Here is a 20,381-nt window from a genome sequence, read left to right on the forward strand (position 1 = left end):
TTAGTAATCATTCTGAACAGACTTAAATCGATTTTGAATGGGCTCTCTCCAGGGTTAAGAACAAATAAGCTGAAAAAAAAGAGTAAAAATGAACACAGAGAAATGTCAAGTAAATGTTCCAAGGGAAAAAAAAAAAGACAAACATAAAACCATCCCAGCTCGATGGAGGTCTTGTTTTGTAACGTCTACGTGTTTTCTATTTCTTTTCACTTAAACTGAATTTTATACTAGTGTCACAGACTTAAAAGCTTACTCTGCTAAGTAGTCTTAGTACAAAATAATGCTGGAGACAATCTCCGACAGAAGGTTACAATTTTCAGTGAAATGCTGAAACAGGCTCCTCATTTTGCCAGATTAAGCAGCCACCACCATATACAAAAACGCCTAAAATTTTTAGTCCTTTCATTAAATGGCTGTTTTCAGAACTGAATAGTCACACACAGAACAACAAAAAAAAATACATAAAACTTTCCCTGAGTATATTTCTTATGCAACAACAGACATTAACACCTTTTTTTCTACCAAAGGCATTTCAACTGCTAGTGGTCTAATTTACAATGAACGTTGTGTTTTAAAGTTACATATGCACTTCACTTCTCACTTGTGTAAGGAGACAGACAGTGCACATAAGTGTTTGGGTCTTTACAAATTGGAGAGTTGTTACATTTTATGTTTTATAATTGAATTTGTAGACAAACAAGTAGTTTCAGAAAGAAAAAAAAAGCAGAATGAGGATATCACTTTTTTTACTTCTGCCATGGGAAGATGAATGGGAAACAGAGGAATGCTAGAAGAATGTTTCAGGAATGTAGCATGGATATTATTTTGTAGGTAGCTGGGTTTTTTGTTCTATATGCATGCATGAGTGTATATATATGCATATATTAAAAAAAATTCCCCACTTTATTATCTAAAAGTTTTGCCAACAGCAACCTTTAGGTATCACACCTTGTCAAACAGAGATGCCCATCTAAAAGGAAAAAAAAACCACGGCAGAACACAAGACACATTCAACTAAGCAGAAACTGGAGGATATAAAACAATCTGATTTCACAGATTGTTTTATGCTGTTCTACCATCCTGTTGTTAGAAGGTATATTTTACACTTCGGTTCAGTTTCAGTTCATGAATCATAATTCAGAAACACAGAGATCTGGCCTGAACTCTACTTAAAAATCACTTCCAAATTTGGGATTTTTCATCTTCATTAAAGTCTTGCAGACAAGAAAATGCAGAAAAGAATGTTGTGAATATCAACGTTCTTGTGTTCCAAAGAAATCATGTTGACGTTATTTCTACAGGGGAAGTGAGTGCCTTTGCTCAGAATCAGCCCACTGGTTGTCACAGGGCACCATGCAGCACAGGAAATACAGGAACATATACTTCTTTCCTTTTACTTCCTGCCCCCCATCATCCCCATTCAAAGCAAAGCACCTTTCTCCCGCTCCAGCAAAATTCATTAGAATACTTTTTAGAAAAATTTCAGATCATCAGTAAAAGCCGAAGAAGTGACAGTGTCTTGTCACAACTCCAATGTCTTTTTCTTGTGCACTGTTATAGCAGGAAATACATTTTCATAACAGTCCTGTAACTTAAAATATGAGCACATTCCTGATTTGTTAATTTTATCATGGAATTTGACACAGCTCCTGTCATAACACATATTAATATACTTTTATCAAGCTTGGAATGAACTATGTAATTTAAAAAGCATTTGCTTTTAGAGTCAGTGTGGCAAGCATTTCTCCCATTACTTCTCACAGGGGAATGACAGGCTGTACAAAGTATGCCTGCACAAACACAGATCTTGATTTTTGGTAAAATGGTAACATTGTTCACTGCTTATAGTTCTGTCCTTCAATTTACTTTTTGAGTTACTGGTAGACATTTAGACCAGACTAGAAACAGTTTATGATCTGTTTGAGTAGTGCAAGAGTATCTTTGGAGCAACACAGGATCCCAAAACCTGTCTGGGATCCTTATAGCCTTCTCTTCCCTCCAGCAGCTGGAGGCAGAATGACCATCCCAGACACTAAATCATGTAAGCATATATCTGGTACATACTAGTGGAAGAAGGGGTGAAAGATAGAGTTTCATGAGTAAAAACAGTAAGAAGAAAATTGGGGCTGGGATTTTTTGTCACTTGAGACTTGCTCTTGCAGCTGTCAGGAAGCAGGCTGCTAGTTGCTAGGGGCAACAATAATAATACTTACTTCTTATATAATGCTTTTATCCCTAGTTTTTAAAGCTTTTTTATACAAAGAAGGTCAGTGTCATTATCACTGTTTTACAGGTAGGGAAAACACTTATTTGTGCACCAGTTCCCCCAAGGACACCCAGCAGGACGATACTGAAGACAGAAGCAGAAAACTCCTCTCTCCACAGGCCATACTGCCTTGAGGAGAGCTAACAATTTAGGAGACATTAATTTATGTACTTTCACTGACAAAAATTAGCAGAAATTTTGCTTGTAATCAGATTTCACTGCCCCACAAATTTCAGACATCTTAAAAGAGGAAAACCTTGCATGTCAAAGATTATTTCCAAATTAAGTTGTTCTTTGGACAAGTCTGTGCTCTGGAGACAGATCCAAGATAGTTTCAAGAGGTCAAGTTCAGTTGCTTTCCTGGGTTGGCCTCGTGCAGGAAAGTGAATGAAAGAGGCTTTTTAATTCCAGGAACATAGGAAAAAGGATAGACAAAGAAATGTGCAGTAAGCCCTAAAGACTGTAGGAACATGCTCAGATTTGAGAAAGAAGTAGCTTTAAACTTCATCTACCACTTAAAGCAGATTACAAGTGGTACAGAAGGGGTGGACAGTAGAGGAACATCAGGTTGTAGTACCCAGCACCAGCTGGTCTCCACTCCTTCAGAACTGATTGGGTTTCATTCCTAAGGACTCCTTCCATGCCTTTTCATTTGATTTCTTGATGAGACATTATCTTTTGATTTCTGAAAAAAAAAAATTAATTTTTCTCCAGCAATTCCGGATTTGTAATTTAATGACAAATCTTTCGGAACAAGCCTGAACAGCACTCAGCAGGGATGCAGAGAGAAAGCAAGACATGAAGAGGCTTTTCAACCCCATCCACTGTGTAAATGAAGGGCTTTGTTTCAACTAACACTCAAATTAGGATACGGAATGGGCACCAGGCAACACAGCAACATCCAATGGGATCCAGAGTGAGAGCCAAAGAGAGTAAACAGCTTCCCCACCTGCTAACACATATGCTGCCATCTGCAACTTACTGACCAAGGGGGAAGTTTGATCTTTTCCAAAGCAATGCCAGTGTGTTTTCTTCTGTTCCATGGACGAGTGCCTTCAGCCACCCCGCACAATAGTGCCAGAATATTTTTTGTCACTGATGTTCAGCCAACCCTGCACCATTTTACAGCCAGCTTTTGCACAGCAATAGCAGTAAGGGCCAAATTTCACCCACTGCATTTTTCTTCCCAAGTCAATGACGTGCTGCTGTACTTATCAACACCAAACTCATTGCAAAGTATTATGAACACTGTAATTTTTTAGAGGTAAAAAACCCCATCTGTTAAAGATCTTTCTCTTGATTTTATGAAAAACCCTTAAAAATAAAACAAAAAATGAGATTTGCATTACATCATTGATACAAACACGTACTAGTGATGCAGACTGATTTAATCCACACATTTATACACTTACAATAGAGTGAAAGCCTGCGGAAAGAGTTAGTATCTTTTATCCAACTGTATTAGCTACTTTAATAAAGCCAGGCATGCTTTTAGGCTTATGAATCCCTTCTCTTAAGGGGCATATTCCTGCCATCTTTAGGGCTTACTGCACATTTCTTTGTCCATTCTTTTTCCTTTGTACCTGGAAATGACTTTTTTTACTTTCTTACAATAACCATGCTTGGAGAAAGAGCAGGACAAAGAAGAATTATTTATATACAAGATTTTTACTAATTTCAAGTTACAATTTGGGAAATGTCAGAATATATCATAAAAGAGGGACATATATATCAGAATGATAGCATCAAAAAGGATAGATGTGTGGGAAGATGAAAGATAATGGAAATTCAGGAGCAAAAATCAAAATCAAACATTTTGAGCTTATTTTAAAAACAGGAGTCACAGAATGCAAACAGACTGATCAAGGGACCGAGAGTGGACTATCAGAAATATGGTCAGCAACAAAGAATAGAAATTGGTCAACCAGAAATCAGCTTATGTGCCTGCATTAGGCTATTGGTCTTAGCAATACAGAGAACCACAAAACTAGAAAAGGCTAAATTTGTGAATTGGTACTACTGATCATTGGATCAATGGTGATTGATTTCAAACCTCCTTCAGCCAGCAATTACAAAAAAAATTATATTATTTGTATCCAAAAATGAGTACTTCCAAAACCAGACTTAATTTTTTAAACTAGCTTGGGGTTTTCTTAAGGATTTTGTGTAGTAACTTCAAAATAATTTCAAGTACAATTTCTCCTTCTAAGAGAATACCTTAATTTTTGTGATTGCTAGGCAATATAGTTCTAGCCTAGTAAATAGTTCAACAAAAATGGGGACTCCAAATTTATTAACTGGAAGTATATTCAATAACATATTTGCTCAGTCTCCTAGTAGAAATATTGCTTTCATTCTTAGTCGTGCCTCAAATGCAGCACAGAAGCAGAAAGTCAAGCTGTGTTCCTTTTCTGCTCATGCATCACCCATAGTTCTGCAATTAAAACTTCTGGAGTGAAAAGTAAAATAGAAGGAAGGAGAAGATTTTGTGGTATAAAAAAGGTTTTCATGAGGTAAAGTTTCTTCTGATAACACATAGGTTAAGAAATAACTTGACCTGTTCGTGAACTACGACATGCTTAAAATAATTTAAACAAATGAAACAAGAAGTGCCCTTAAAACCCAAGCAATTTTCCACAGTAGAATTGCATCATTAAAATTTGAGAAGAGGAAAAAAGTGTAAATACCAGATGTGGTCTACAAGATACTTCTCTTCAGAAACACAAGGTATTCAATTTAGAATTATGAATAGGGATATATAGATGGATTATAAGGAAATTCAATATCAAAGCACTGATATTTCTTACACTATAGAAGTATCTCCCCCCAAAAAATGTAGATGCTCATTTCCTTCTGACAGTTTAAATTTACTAAGAAAAGAGCAAACAGTAATTCAGTAGGGAACCATTGTGCTGGGACATAAGGAGTGGAAACAGAATGAAGGAGTAAGAAAATATTACTCTTTCACAGAGTATCGTCTGCAATATTAAATAATTGTACATAGATTCCTTTTTTTTTATTGCATAGTATTGAGATGCAGACCTGGTCCTGCAGACCTTCTCCAGTGACAAACTTTTTTATACATCTAAAATAGCCCTATTAAATTGCTTTTACTGGTGAACTTTTTTCCTTTTTTTTTTTTTTTTTTTAAAGGGTCTCATTTCTGAGCAGTGGTACATAAGCATAAAGCCTCTGGGGCATGGGAATGCCAACTTACAACCCTGCTGCGATTTTTATGCGCCTGTTTTCAAAAAGAAATGCCTATGCTAATACAGCAAAATGGTTGAATCAGCCCAGTATGTGACATTTTTTATATGTTCTCTTGCACTCCTAAGGAATATTAAAAAAATATGATGTTTCATTTGCTTTAATTTCAGCATTATACAGAAAAAAACCCACAAGAAAATATTAAATATTTTGATTATGTTTGAAAAATATTAAACATGACATTCAATGTATCAGCTGTTAACAGCGTACATTTCTTGTGCTGCTTGTCGGGATGTAATCAAAGAAAAACAAATCACCAATATGTCAGATATGGAAATTTAAATCTCAGTAGCATAAACACATTTTGTAAGCTACATTCATATATAAATATTATTATTCCCGTGTGGACCTTTCCTTTATTCTTTCCCATTTTTTGTATAATATAGCACTGCAGTTATTTGCTGTACTGCCATTATCATATTGAGATATATAGAGAGCAACAGCATGAAATAAAAAAAGGAAGAGTATTTCATTGTTTTCTGTAGGACAAATCTAGCGGGCACAGAGTTCTGTGACTGGCTTCTGCTGTTTCTGTGCCACTTCCTCTGCCACCTAGAAGGCTACCAAAAATATCACTCACAGACAAAACTGGTAACCCTAACAACAAGAAGGGGTGGACTTCTGCATTCAGAGAAATAGACCCAGGGCTCATTGCCCTAAATCACAGTCTGTGCCACTGGGGAGGATGGTGAGAAGGGTGAGAATAAAGCAGAACCTGAAAAGCATACTTAGGAGCATGGATTAGTTCTCCATGGAACTTCCCACACTGAAAGCTGGGGGAAAAATGTTCACAATTTTGTTGCTGTTGGCTTATATTGGCAACTAAATATTTGAGGCCAAATCCTTGACTTTGAAGCCTATTTCATCGGGGGTGTTATAATCCACCCTAGAAGGCAAGGGTATCTCAGGTCCTTGATAACTGACCCCTTGGGGCAGATTAGAGCGAAATGACACCGAATGATCAGTGTTGATAAATAAATAAATAAATAAATAAATACGTAGGACTTATTTTAGAAGAATTTGTTCTTCTAAAAAGGTGCGCAGCCATTCTGGCTATTATTATTATCTAAATAATAGATATTTAGATAGATAAATAAAGATCCTACTCAAGAAAATATATATGGAAGAGAAAAATGATAATAGTAGAAAGATCTCACAACCCATGGATCCAAGAAGACTTGATTGTTGCAATTTCAATGTCTGTTGGTTGAAGTGATGGTCTCAGTGTTGACCCACTGAAAGCAAAAAACTCTAGAGCAATTATCTGCCATAGGACAACACTGAATAAGAATGTGATTTCTACAAAAACTTGTGTTTAAAGGAAATCAAGCGCTCAGAAACTTGCCATTGTCAAATCCATCAATTGAAATATGACATCATGCTCAGCATATAAAGCTGGCTGAAGAAGAAGGAAGAGGGAGACATTTGGAATGATGGTATTGGTCATCCCAAGCAACTGTTACACATGACGGGACCCTGATCTCCTGGGAATGGCTGCTTGCCCATGGGAAGCAGTGAATGAATTCCTTGTTTTGCTTTGCTAGTGTGCACAGCTTTTTCTTTCTCAGTTCAATTGTCTCAATCCATGAATTTTCTACCTTTTGCCATTCCTATTCTCTCCCACATCCAGAGGGAGAGGTGACATAGTGAGCGAGTGGCTTGTTTGGGGCTCATTTGACAGCTGGGGTTAAACCACAATGCAGGAAAAAACACAAGCAAGGCCTCAAGCACCAACTTTGAGCTAAATTGGATGTATTTAGTCTATTTCAATAAGTTCCTCTCTTTTAACCTAGTCTCTGGAGAAAACTACTGCTCTCCCCTAACCTTCTGCGTTATTTCTGAATCTTTTTTTTGGCACATACATCTTACCAGAATCCATACTCAAATCTGTGATATTGTATCCCAATACGGCTTTCCAGTTGAACGAATATTTAGATAGGCAGGCAACTTCAGAAATACACTGCAGAACCCACAGTGCCTGCTGTGCTCCTCAGAGACATTTGGCAGGATATGATACTCCACTCTGCCAATTCCTCAGCTTCATGGAAAAGGATGTAGTTGCCCTTGGCAGGGCTGTTCTGCCCACCTGGATTGGCTTGTCTGAAAATGAGGATACTAGCCAAGGAAACTGCTACATAACACCATGCAACTTGCGCAAAAGGAACACGTGACCAATTCAGTGTGGTTACTTCATGGTCAGAAATCAGAACTCTCAGAATCCAAACAGTTCCTCCACAGTCACGTCTTCTCTAGACATATCTCTTTTCACAGAAAAGGGGTGTTGTTTTGCATTTGCTATGTAAGTTTTATATCCTACTTCTCTTTTCCACAGGTGATCAGGACAGATTTTGTTAGCCTCAGTCTTGTAGTTGGACTTAATCGTTAGAAAGGGAACCTGATATTAGGAGAGATTTATTAACAGAATATAATGATAAAACCCTAGTTGGGATTGTGCTACATAACTAGTTGACTCTTCTGAAATTAAAAAAAAAAAAAAAAAAAAAAAAAAGTATGAAATCTGCATTTGTTAATGAAGCTACATCTAGATTTTTCTGTGAAATATATCTGCATTCTTCTTAGAAAAGAGCAATGTTCATCTGCATATGCATCATGTGGACAACTCCTTTCAAATCTTTACAAAATATAGGTTTTGAAAAAAATTCCTATTAGAGAAAGTTAAATTTAATTCTCCACTGAGAAGGATTACATCTCACAGTACACCAGGAAAAGACTGTAGATTTGAGGGTGCACCAATAAAGCTTTTAGTCCTTATTGGTTCAGCAAGAATTCCTCCAGCATCCTGGTGATTTTGTACTACCGATAGGATTTTTTCAGTCAACCACTAAAATTGCTAAACCTATGCTATCATAAATGTTACTGCCGGATTCTAAAAGGCCATATGACCACTAATTATATCCTAGCACAGCAACTCGATGCACCTAGATAAAAATAAAAAGCAGTGTCTTGGTTCACAATCATCATATAAATACTGCTAAGCTAACATCACTGTGTTTTTTTCAAGTTTTTGAAAAATTAGGTAACCATTTTTTATATAGCTATTTTACATTATTTGAGTAGTCTTTCACAAAGATGTCATTTTTTTTGTGATCTCATGTCTTAGTAATAATTCTAACACTAGCAGTTAAACTTGTAACCTGGTACGCCTCTCCTTAAAACAGGTAACAAACCACTCAGAATTTATTATTGTAAAACAATAATGCGAACCTACTAAACGTAGACAAGGAAATAAGAGGAAGGCTGTATAGCTGGAATGTACAATGGAAGATCATAAGTTTAACCTTGTTATGTTATAAGCAGGTTTTTCAACACAAAGAAGTAGGACAAAAATGGGTTAGATTGGTAGGATAACTAGGATTGCTATGGAGATAATTAAGGAAGATGGGATTATCAACAATGCCAAATACTGAAATCAGGTTAAGGACTCTTCATTAGCAGAGAATAAGAGGACATTAACTACTTCAGGGAGAGTGGTTTCTATGGAAGCCACAGCAGAACACTTACTGAATTTGGACAAATAATTTGCCTCAGGGTAAGAAAACACTTCTAAGAGCTGTGCTGAACAACAATAGATTTCACACCCCAAAATACCCAGGAGTTCAACATGAGAGAATTTCATGGTACTATTACACACACAAAGCACCCTGAGCAGCCTGAGAAAGAGTGAGAGAGGATAATAAAGAACTTTCTTCCATGTTGCTTTGCTTTCTCCTTGACCTTTCTTGTCAGAATCAAGAGTATAAGCAGACATTGCTAACAGATAAATTAACGAAAAAAAAAGTAAAAGAAAGAGGTAAGAAGAGAAGGGGCTGGAGAGAAAAATGATGAAAGCTCTTTGTACTTTTCTGGGAGATGTAGCTATGGAGGAAAGGTGGGTCAGAAATAAGTCATAGGAAGACAGGCTATTTAATTTGTCTTTTTCCATGACTTGTAAATTAGGTTTTGTAGTTCACAGGATTTACCTGTGGGAGATTCTGGTAAAAAGATCTCACATTGCTCTCCAAAACCAGTTATTTTATGTCAGTATGAAAAACTGACACAAAAGCCATCTACATTAAATACATAACTGTTTATTACCCATTTGTGAACCACAATGCAAAATATAAGGAAAATAATTGCCACCTGATCTCATAATTACAGTGAAGTTACAGATTTTTATATATAGCTTAATATTTACTTTTAAAAGGCTGGGAAAGTTTAGAACTGATGTTTCAAAAAATGCCTTTGGTTTTACCCTCAAGCATGTTCTTTCATGCACTAAGTAAGAGGGTAGCATACAGGAAATTCTGGTTTATTGGTAAAGCACCATGGGAATGTTCTCAGATCCTGTGAAAACTTCAATTACTTCTTGCAGTCGAGGGGTGCAGTCCTCATTTACTGACATCAATCACAAAACTAAGGGTTTTTTAGCTATCATTAATATTATTATTGCTAGAAGGAAAAAATAGTAAAAAGATGAAAGAAAACCTGCTACACTTCTAAAACCATGGATAAAAGGCTTACTATGTTGCTGCTTCCTCTGTTAAGTAGCACATTAAAACACACTAACATAAATATACACAGCAAAACAGGATCTAATTTTCTGGGCTAGTTAGTTAAGTGGAAGAAACTTTACTGATATTGGATCAAACTATGACCAGTTTTCTGGCAGCTGTATAACTAGATAATGACATCAATGTTACACTTTAGTCTTAGGTGTTTTTCATGAATTAAGGTGTTCTGCTCTAACAGTAAAGAAAAAAATGCAAATAGCAAACCAGTTTTGTTTGAATTTTCATATTTCTATTAAGATATATTTCACCATTATACTGAATGGAATCAGTAAGTTCAGGTTTCACAGAACCTGAAATCTAAATGTTTTTAGAAACATATCAATATCTGGAAGAATTTTTGTCATAATAAAAACACAGTTTTGAATGCCCCGGTCTATATTAAATCCTCCTATGTAGTATCTAAAAGTATAAATCTGGCAAAAGTGTGTTGCTCATGTTTACCAAATTAATGATTTTGCTGAACAGCAGTCATACCATATTTCTGAGAAAGCAGTGTGCTCTTTCCTGTTTCCTGTGTCTACAACTTGCAAATGCAGGACTTTTTTTACTTTTAATAATAGATATATAAAAGTTATTGTCAAGCTACTCTAAAACAAAAAGAATATACAAACATCTGTACTACCCTTATAGACTGCATACTAAAACTAAAAAATAAAAATAATAACAGCACGATTTTTACTGTAGATGCAACTGCTGCTAATATAAATACAGCAGAGATCACTATTGTTTACTTGGAAACAGTTTATTCTACCATCTTTAATAAAACATAGGCAAATCTATTAGTGTAAAAAAGAGAACTTTCAGATTGCTCTACAATATATATATATTTACTGTGGGGGTGATGAGGCACTGGAACCTGGTTGCTCAGAGAAGCTGTGGATGCCCCATCCCTGGAAGTGTTCAAGGCCAGGCTGGATGGCACTCTGAGCAACTTGGTCTAGTGGAAGGTGTCCCTGCCTGTGGCAGGGGCGTTGGAACTAGAGGATCTTTAAGGTTCCTTTCAACCAAAACCATTCTGTGATTACAAAATTTTTTTATTAATCTGGAAGACCCATGGAGAGCTAGGAGATGCTACAAAGAACACCTGCAGAACTTACATTTTATCCCCTAGTGTATATTCATTACAATACAGTATTAAATTGCTATTCATACAGTATTTTCCCAAAGGACCCTCTCTACCTTCCCATTTCATACACACCATAACTAGCTTCATAAAAGAAGAGCTCTTCCATCTTTTCTTATACTGTTATGACTTAATATTTGCCACATAAAATATCTGCTGCATACTCTGCAGATAAAGCACGGAACACAGAATTTTAAATTTTCTCACTCTTTAGTCTCTGAGATGGATCTGGCATAACAGATACTTTTATTCAAGAATTCTTACAAGCTAGGAACTAATTCTTTAGGCTACCATTGACAAATGATACACTGTGCATATTATGCACTTCTCTATCTATAGCACACTAATTGCAGTATACCTCAGGTGTAGGAATCATCTTTCTGAGAAGGTTTGCATAAGCACTAAAAAACACAAGAAAAGAAGACACATTACTTCAGGATGCTGCTGTGAATTGATATGATGTGACAGGGAGATACCAGATATTCTGTTTTAATCATTCAGGGGTATAAAATCAAGGGCCTTGCCAAAAAAACAAAAAAACAAAAAAAACAAAAAAAAAAAAAATCCCTAATCCAAGGCTTTTTTTGTGACTTACATGAAACACTATTTGAAAAAATATAGAAATTGTTCTGAGACAAGAGAAGAGAAGAGAAGAGAAGAGAAGAGAAGAGAAGAGAAGAATCTGAGCTTGCCTTTTTTCCAAAGAGATGCTCTAAAAAAAATAGGCTTGTTAAACTGCACTCCCTTCAAATCACTCTCTCCCTCTCAGGAAACTTAATTTTCATTTGTTTTTGTTGGGGTTTTTTTGACTAGTACTGATAGAGTTTCAAATATAAGAATAAAACATTTCTATTCAACTTACTGTGTCCAACTTGTCTCACGTCCCCTCCCCACCCCTGCAGAAGTTTTTTTGGTTAAAGAAGGAAATAGAAGCTACGGATATGGCAATTCTCAACATGTGGAAACATGACCTGGCCTTGGAGCCTGGAAAATTCCCTATTAGCTTTTGTTTATTTATTGATAAATATATAAATATATAAATATGTATGTATTTATATGCATGCACATATATAAAAGCTGCCATTACCTATCTTTTAGGAGAGAACTAAGATCTCTGTTCAGTTCTGTAAAAGAGCTTTTAACAGATGGCTACCTTCCCAGCATCGATGGAGGAAGCTGAGACCTCCCAAAAATGTATTTCCTGTAGCTCTGTATCCCAGTGCTGTGAAAGGCTTCACACTGCTTTCATCAGGTTCAGAGCTAGATGAAGTCTCTCTATGTGCACTGCACAGTTAATCAATACACACACCTTTTGGACAGAAGTTTAGAACACAACTGAAAAGTTTATAGGAATGGAAGTAGGGCATGCCCTACTTCCTCTTCACACTCCTCCCCTACTCCCCTCCTACAAGAGACAGTTGTCTGTGAACTTCTCCAATGTGAGCCCTTCCCATGGGCTGCAGTTCTTCACAAACTGCTCCAGTGTGGGTTCCTCACACAAGGTGCAGTCCTTCAGGAATAGATTTCTTCTGCATTATTCCCCACGGGGTCACAAGTCCTGCCAGTAAACCTGCTCCAGCATGGGTTACCCACTTTCCAAAAGTCCTGCCAGAAGCCTTTTCCAGTGTGGACTTCTCAAGGGGTCATAATCTCCTTTGGGCATCCATCTGCACTGATATGGGATCCTCCAGAGGCTGCAGGTGGATATCTGCTCGCTTGTGGATATCCATGGGCTACAGGAGAAAACCATGGTGTGCACTACAGGCTGAGCAGGAGAACCTCTGCTCCAGCATCTGGAACACCTCCTCCCCCTCCTTCTTCCCTGACCTTCATGTCTGCAGAATAGTTTCTCTCACATATTTTCACTCCTCCCTTCTCTGGCTGAAATCGCTCCTGAGCAGTAACTTCTCCCCTTTCTTAACTCTGACACTGCAGAGGTGTTACCACCATTGCTGATGATCTTGGCCGTGGCCAATGGTGTGCCCATCTTGGAGCTGGCTGGCATTGGCCCTATCAGACAGTGGGTGAAGCTTTCAGCAGCTTCTTGCAGAAACTGTCCCTGTAGTCCCCACTGCTACCAAACCTGGCCATCCAAACATGATACAAATCAATCCGTGACTTATACACGTCAGCTAGTGCTATATAACTGATAAATGCCATATAATTTTTTGTGCTAATAGAGTTAAGATATTGTCCATTATTTTTCACTCTGCATATTCAGTGAAATGATTACGTACAGGAATTTGGCTTGATGAGAAAGGAACAAAAGGCTTGAACAAAAGACAAGGGCTCCTTGCTGTTCCTGAACACTAGAATACCTTTCACTGAACTATAATTTGTTATTCTGGCTGTTATGTTTGGGAAGACTGCTAAACTGTTGTATCTCAGAGCAAGCTGGTAGAGAAAAAAAAAAAAACCAAACCCAAGAGCCATTTGGGTTGTCTTGCTACAATAGAGTTATGAACTTTTAGATTTGCAGTATGTCAAGAGGTAAAACTTTGAGCAGCTATTCAATACTTAGGAATGATTGTAATGATGTTTAATTCCCTCTTGTATAATGTTGTTACTATGGCAACTAAAAATTCTGAGCTGGTGAAGCCAAAACTGCTTTCAAATTTCAAAATATTTCAATAATATGTTTGCTTTTTTGTTTTTTTAAATAATGCATTTAGACTTCACATGTTTCAAAATGTATGAATAATGACACCACAACATTATGTTGACAGAATAAACAGTCAAATAGTAAGTTGGGACAGAAAGATTGCAAAAGCCTCTGATAAGAGTCTTTGTTGGTAATTAGGACATGCAGCAAAAAAAAGCATATGCCTGAACCAAACACAAGTAAGCTCATCTAGTGTATCATCTTTGTGAGAGCGTTCAGCCTAAGGACCTAAAGCCACACCTTGACACAGGCAGTTTACTATTTTGTTTCCTTTTTTTGCCTATTTACAAAAATCACTTTTTCCCCCCCCCGCAGAAATCATCATCCAATAATTTGGTTATGAGGCAGCTGATGAGATGTGAATTGGCTTGCTCCTTCTGCAGAGAAATGCTACTTTACTGTTCATTGCACACCCTTAACTCTTTTCCTGTAATGCTACTGCTTAGAGACTCAAAACTTTATTTTAACTTTTAAAGGTAAAACTAAGTATTCCCTCAGCATCCCCTGGCTTGGTCTATAACAAGAAATATTCACTTTGAGTAGGAGTCTGCATTCCTTGTAAAAGTAACTTGCTTGATGGCTTCAGTGGGAGTCTTAGTTGCAGAAAGAATTCAAGATAGAGCTTATAAATATGATGTGCAGCACTTCTGTATTCCTCATAGGGCAGCCAGAAATATGGAATTCTACATGCACATACCTATTTTCAGAGGCTACTTAATAGAATTACATTGAGTTTTAATAAATTCAAAGTATGCATTTTGCAAAATATGTTGGGATCATTCTGGAGGAAAAATGTGGTCGTTTTTTCTAAGATAACATTAAACAAGGAGAGAGGAAATGAGAGAGGAAATAAATGGCATCATAAAGCAGTGCACCTCTCTTTGAAAAGCTCAGTAGATCACAAAAATCCTCATGGACATGTTAAGTATATAAAGCATCTAAACACCTTTACAAAGCAGTTCCTCATTTCAATGCTCTGATAATATTAAAACCTCAAAATATGGTTCTTACGGGTTAAATAATTTTGAAATACAGGAATTTGGAACAGACAGTGGAAGCAAGTGGATTCTGTTTATTTGTTTCCTTACAGTTTCATGTCTAGCTTGGATATTTATTGTCTCTCAAACAGCTCAAAAAGCTTCTTAGACTCTCCTGGCTCCTCACTGCAAAGCACCAAAGGAGCCTGTCTCAAAAGCAGCTACTACAGACAAATTAGAGAATGTGTCATACTAGTGCAGTGTATGGTAAGAGCTATTATGTGCCTTCAGGTGCAGAAAGTGGTGGGAGAAGAGGCACCCCACTGATAGCCTGCGCTGGTTTCTCAGAAAGACTCCAGACCTGACAAGACAAAATCCAGTAAGCAGGTACAGAAGATTTTAGAGTGGCAACAATGAAAACACAAAGAAGCAGAAACTGGTTTTTTAGCAGAACGGAGTAGCAGCAATTGGTACTGACTGTGAGTGTTTGGGATAAATTGAATTCTGAACCAACAAAATTCATTCTCTCTCTGGGCAAGATAATCTGGAGACAAAACAGTTGTGACCTATCTGAGCACAAACCACAAATGGTTTTGGAAAAATCCATAAAGAGCAACAAACAGAAAGAGTACACAGAAATAAGTTACTGTGAGAAATTCACTGCTGCTTGCATCCACCTTCTTGAACAATTAATGTGAATTATTTATCTTTTTTTTTTTTTTAGTATCTTTAATGTCTTCTCAACACTTAACCAAAAATTTAATATTTCAGTTACACACACACAAGAACTTCAATGATAACTGCGAGGTTATTGCTTTGTTTCACATCGATTGGGGGTGGGTGGTGTTGTACTGGGTTGACATTGGCTGAATGCCAGGTACCCACCAAAACCTCTTTATCACTCCCCTCTGCAGACTACTCACCAAATACCATCATGGACAAAACAGGCTTGAATTAGAGGTATTAAATGAATTTTTGCTAATAAAATCAGAGCAGTATTTACTATTGAGAAGTAAAATAATACTTAAAAAACACCTTTCCCACAACCAACACTCCCTCCTTCCCAGCTATATCTCCTTTCCCCAGCAGCACAGGGAGACAGGGAATGAGGGTTATCGTCAGTTCATCACACATTGCCGTAGTGACCGCTGGTGTCCACTGGCCATGCTGGCTCCAGCGGTGTGTGGCAGGAGTGGGGAGCAGCTGGAGGCACGGAGCTTTAAGGCTGCTCCTCTGAAGCCTCTGCTCTACTCTGCAGGGCACCGGCTCCAGGCACTGCAGCAGTCAGCAGCCCTCGTGGAAGGGAAAGATAAAAAGCAGCGAGGAGGCTTGCCACGGGAGATAATTCAACCCCACTGAACAGCACCCACAGAGGACAAGCCCAGATCAGGTCTGCACGACAATTTATAAAGGGAGGCGTTACAACGGGGATGGATTGACAGGGGACCAATAGGGATCTTTAGGAGAGGGATGCGGACAGGGATGGACATTCACATGGGCCAATAGCCTTGAGGGGTGGAGAGAAAGGGGTCACAGGCCCCAATGGGGTGTCAAGGTTTAGGGGATTTCCAGAGGGGAGGTATCCGAGGGGGCAGGATCTCGGGGGATTGACAAGGACCATAAGGATAATTAGGGAGGGCTTCGGTGACAGGCACAGAACTTTCAGGAACAACAGGAGGAGTTTGGGTGATTGATAGGGAAAGAGACAGAACAAGGGGAGGGGATAACCATATTGGGAGCACCGGGGGCGCGGCTTGGATCTGGGACAGACCAACTGGGGGCAGGAGTGGGGAAGGTAGAGATGAACCATTGGGGTACAGAGAACATATAAAAATACAATAAAAAACCTCGCATCACCACAACACATTGTTTCTGCCACTGCTCAGGGAGAAGAGTCCTTCCTCTGCTCCAACATGGGGTCCCTTCCATGGGAGATAGTTCTCTATTAATTCCTCCAACATGAGCCCATTCCAGGGCAACAATTCTCCACAAACTGCTCCAACATGGGTCCTCCAGGGGTCACAAGTCCTACCAGGAAACCTACTCCAGCGTGGTCTCCTCTCTCCATGGGTCTGCAGGTCCCTGCCAGGAGCCTGTTCCAGCATGGGTTTCCCATGGGTTCTCAGCCTCCTCTCAGGCATCCACCTGCTCCAGTGTGGGTCTCCTCCAGGGGCTGCAGGTGGATCTCTGCACTCCCATGGATCTCCATGGGCTGCAGGGGCACAGCTGCCTCACCATGGTCTGCACCACAGGCTGCAGGGGAATCTCAGCTCCAGTGCCTGGAGCACTTCCTCCACTCCTTCTGCACTGACCTTGGTGCCTGCAGAGTGGTTCCTCTCACATATTCTCACCTCAGTCTTCTCTGTTTGGAATTACAATTGCACAATAACTTTTCTTTTTCTTCTTCTTAAATCTGTTATCACAGAGGCATTGCCATAATTTCTATTTGGCCCAGCCTTAACCAGCAGTATGTTTGTCTTTGGAGCTGCCAGGCATTAGCTCTGCCGGACATGAAGGAAGACTCTGTCAGCTTCCCACAGATGCCACCCCCATAACCCTTCTGCTACCAAAGTTGTCCATGGAAACCCAATACGTGGCATGTTTTTGGTTTGCTTTTGTGACTTTTTTGTTTTATATTTTTAAAGAAAATGTCATAAACATAAAACTTGATCTAATTTTAACCTGACATCACCCCTTAAATTAAGGTGAAAAGAAAAAAAAAGACAGAAAAAAAGGAGAGAAAGATCCAAACTGAGTAAATAGCTCCTTGAATACCCTGAAAGACAGTGTAATTGCTTAGGAAGGAGTGTGCTGAAATCCCAAGTTTGGCAGTACACTCACCATAGTAAAACCAAAGGAACGCTTTGAACTGTCAAGTGCCACAGTGTAAGGCTATTGTAAATACTCCATGCAACATTTATAAAGGCACCTCTAGAAAATACCTAAATTTCACATACGGTTTTAGCCTAAATGCAATGGGTGTTCTGTTGTTATTTTTAATGACACACTATATCATGTGCAAGTTATAGGTACATATCAACATCTTGCATTGTATAATCCTACCATACTTCACTGAAATGTTAAGCTTTCAGCACTCTCGCCCACAATATGATAATTACAGCCATTCAAGCACTAAAACTGGCACATTTCTTTTCCACAGAATATCATGGGTTGTTCAGACATTTCACACCCCACCTCCTTCTACAATTTTCTAACACTAAGATAGATATAAAAAGTGAAGATGGCAAACAGTGTGTGCCAGATAAGACTGTGAAAAGCAGACCTTTATCCTCAGTTCTGTTCTTCACCTGCAACATGAAACTCCAGTTCTCTCTTCTCCCTCCCTTCTCCTTCTCCCATCATATGATAATGTAAGATATTCCTCTTTGATCTTTCCAAACATATTTCAAGCTCTTTTGAAGACTGTGCATATGTAGTTTTTATAAATCCTTTAAATTTTTTATAGTTTTAAAGGCTTCCTGGAGTATAAGAAGCTTTTAAAATTTAATATTCACACAGCCCATCCTCTTGTGTCTATCTTCAAGAATGCTATGAAAACCATGCTGAGTGCCCTTGTTCTTTGTGTTACCCTCCTGGAATTTCATGGCTCCCTGCATGCACAATCCTACAAATTTAGTTAGTAAGGAACACCTTGACTATTTTCTGCTAGGAAGTATGCCTCTGTAATGGATAGTCATTCTGATTTTAGAAAGCCTCAGGAAATGGGTGTGTTATTTCTATTTTTATTATACCAGTTACATGGGTTTACAAAGATATTTTCCTCCTTTCTTAAAAAAAAAAAAAAAAAAAAAAACAACAAAAGCCAAGAAACCTCACATCACTTTTATAAAAGTGTTCATGAGTAGCTGGAATTGACAAAATTCCTGGAAGTGCTAAAGGCTTTGAGAAAATGTTAGAAAAGAATAATTGCACTAGTCCTACTATTAGTTTAGCTATTCATTTGAGTTTGAATTATATATTTAAGTGCGTTAAGTTATACAAAACAATATATTCACAGAGATTCATAGGGTCACTTAGGCTGGGAAAAAACCTTTAGTATCACTAATTCAAATGATGTCCCAATAAAAAGGACAATCTTAAAATGCAAAAAAATCTGTGATGAATTTTAGATGTCATATGCAAGGCAGAAGAACTGGGGTTAGGAAATTGTGAACTGAAATTTTATGTCTTTTGAAATTCATGCAGATTTGCCAACAAAAACTTGTCTTAAAATCTTAAAAAAAAGTATCAAACATGAGTATGATAGAACAATTCTTTGCAGCCTGGCATCCACCACCCACACAAGAGCATAATGATGTTACTCCTCTGCTTTGTGACTAAATGGACAGATGTAAATCAAAGTGGCAAAGATCACAATAGAGGTGATTGTTTTATATTTTTTTGACAGAAATATTGTTGTCTTCTGCAACATCCTTTCATTAAATTGATTTAGATACAAATAATCTCATGTATGCAATTGAAAGTCATACTGGTCTTGTAAAGTAGTAGAGGACTGAACCAATGGAGGCTTTCATGAATTACAAACAATCTTTTTTATCTTTCACTATTTTTACTATGACACTTAACAGAACATGAATTAGAAATTAGAACCTATGTATGAAGAAAATAAAAGCTGTTACAGCAGTATGGTGTGTTGATTTCCTATTTCTCCTAAGAATATCCTATTAAGGTCATTTTGTTATTTTGTAGAAGTACTTCAAATGTTTACAAAAACTCAAGATCAAGGAAATTTGTTCCTGAAAAGCATCTCCTCTATGCATAAAATGAAATTTCATAGGGGTAAAGGGACTAAAACAGTAAAGTACAGAAAGTATTATGCACTTAAACTCACGAAGAAAATTATGCATTTTAAAGAAATAAATTTAAAAACTACTTATATAAATGTGATTTAATATTCAAAACCAGCACAGGACAAAGTGCTTGGATATTCCTTTCTAGTTGCAAATGGAGTAGCATTCAAGGGTGAACATAAATAATTGGTAGAGGAGTGACCAGGGGGAGATAGCACTCCATCGTTTGAAGCCACCACTATCAGGAAATGCTTCTTCCTCCCAACAGCACTTAGGCCATCTGCAGATTAAGTTCAATAGCATCCCATTACGTATAAAGAATAGCACTAGATTAATTTAACACCAACATTCCCTTTTCCCACTATATAATATATGATGCTACATCTACACAACAGCTTATTCTAGCTATTAAAAGGAATAAATAACCACACCCCAAACAAGAAAGTCAAGTTTGCAGGACTGTGCTAGTATTAATATTGCAAACTGTCCTCACATTTGCTATCAAGTCAGGGGTGATCCCTTGTTATCCTAATCATCTTCTGTTAGCCTGCTTATGACTTTACCTTCCTTTTCTCCATGCTCAGCAAAGAGAACCAACCGGCTCTTTACCAGTAGCTTCTTCCCACTCCTACCCTGTCAGCAGCTTTGGGAGGCTGCAGGCAAACATGGGGCTGTGGGATTACAGTCCCAGTAGTCAGCAACCA

The sequence above is a fragment of the Corvus kubaryi genome, unplaced genomic scaffold (genome assembly GCF_017639235.1).
Source record: "Corvus kubaryi isolate FWS band 111438036 unplaced genomic scaffold, C.kubaryi_AGA036_p1.0 68, whole genome shotgun sequence".
NCBI lineage: Eukaryota > Metazoa > Chordata > Aves > Passeriformes > Corvidae > Corvus > Corvus kubaryi.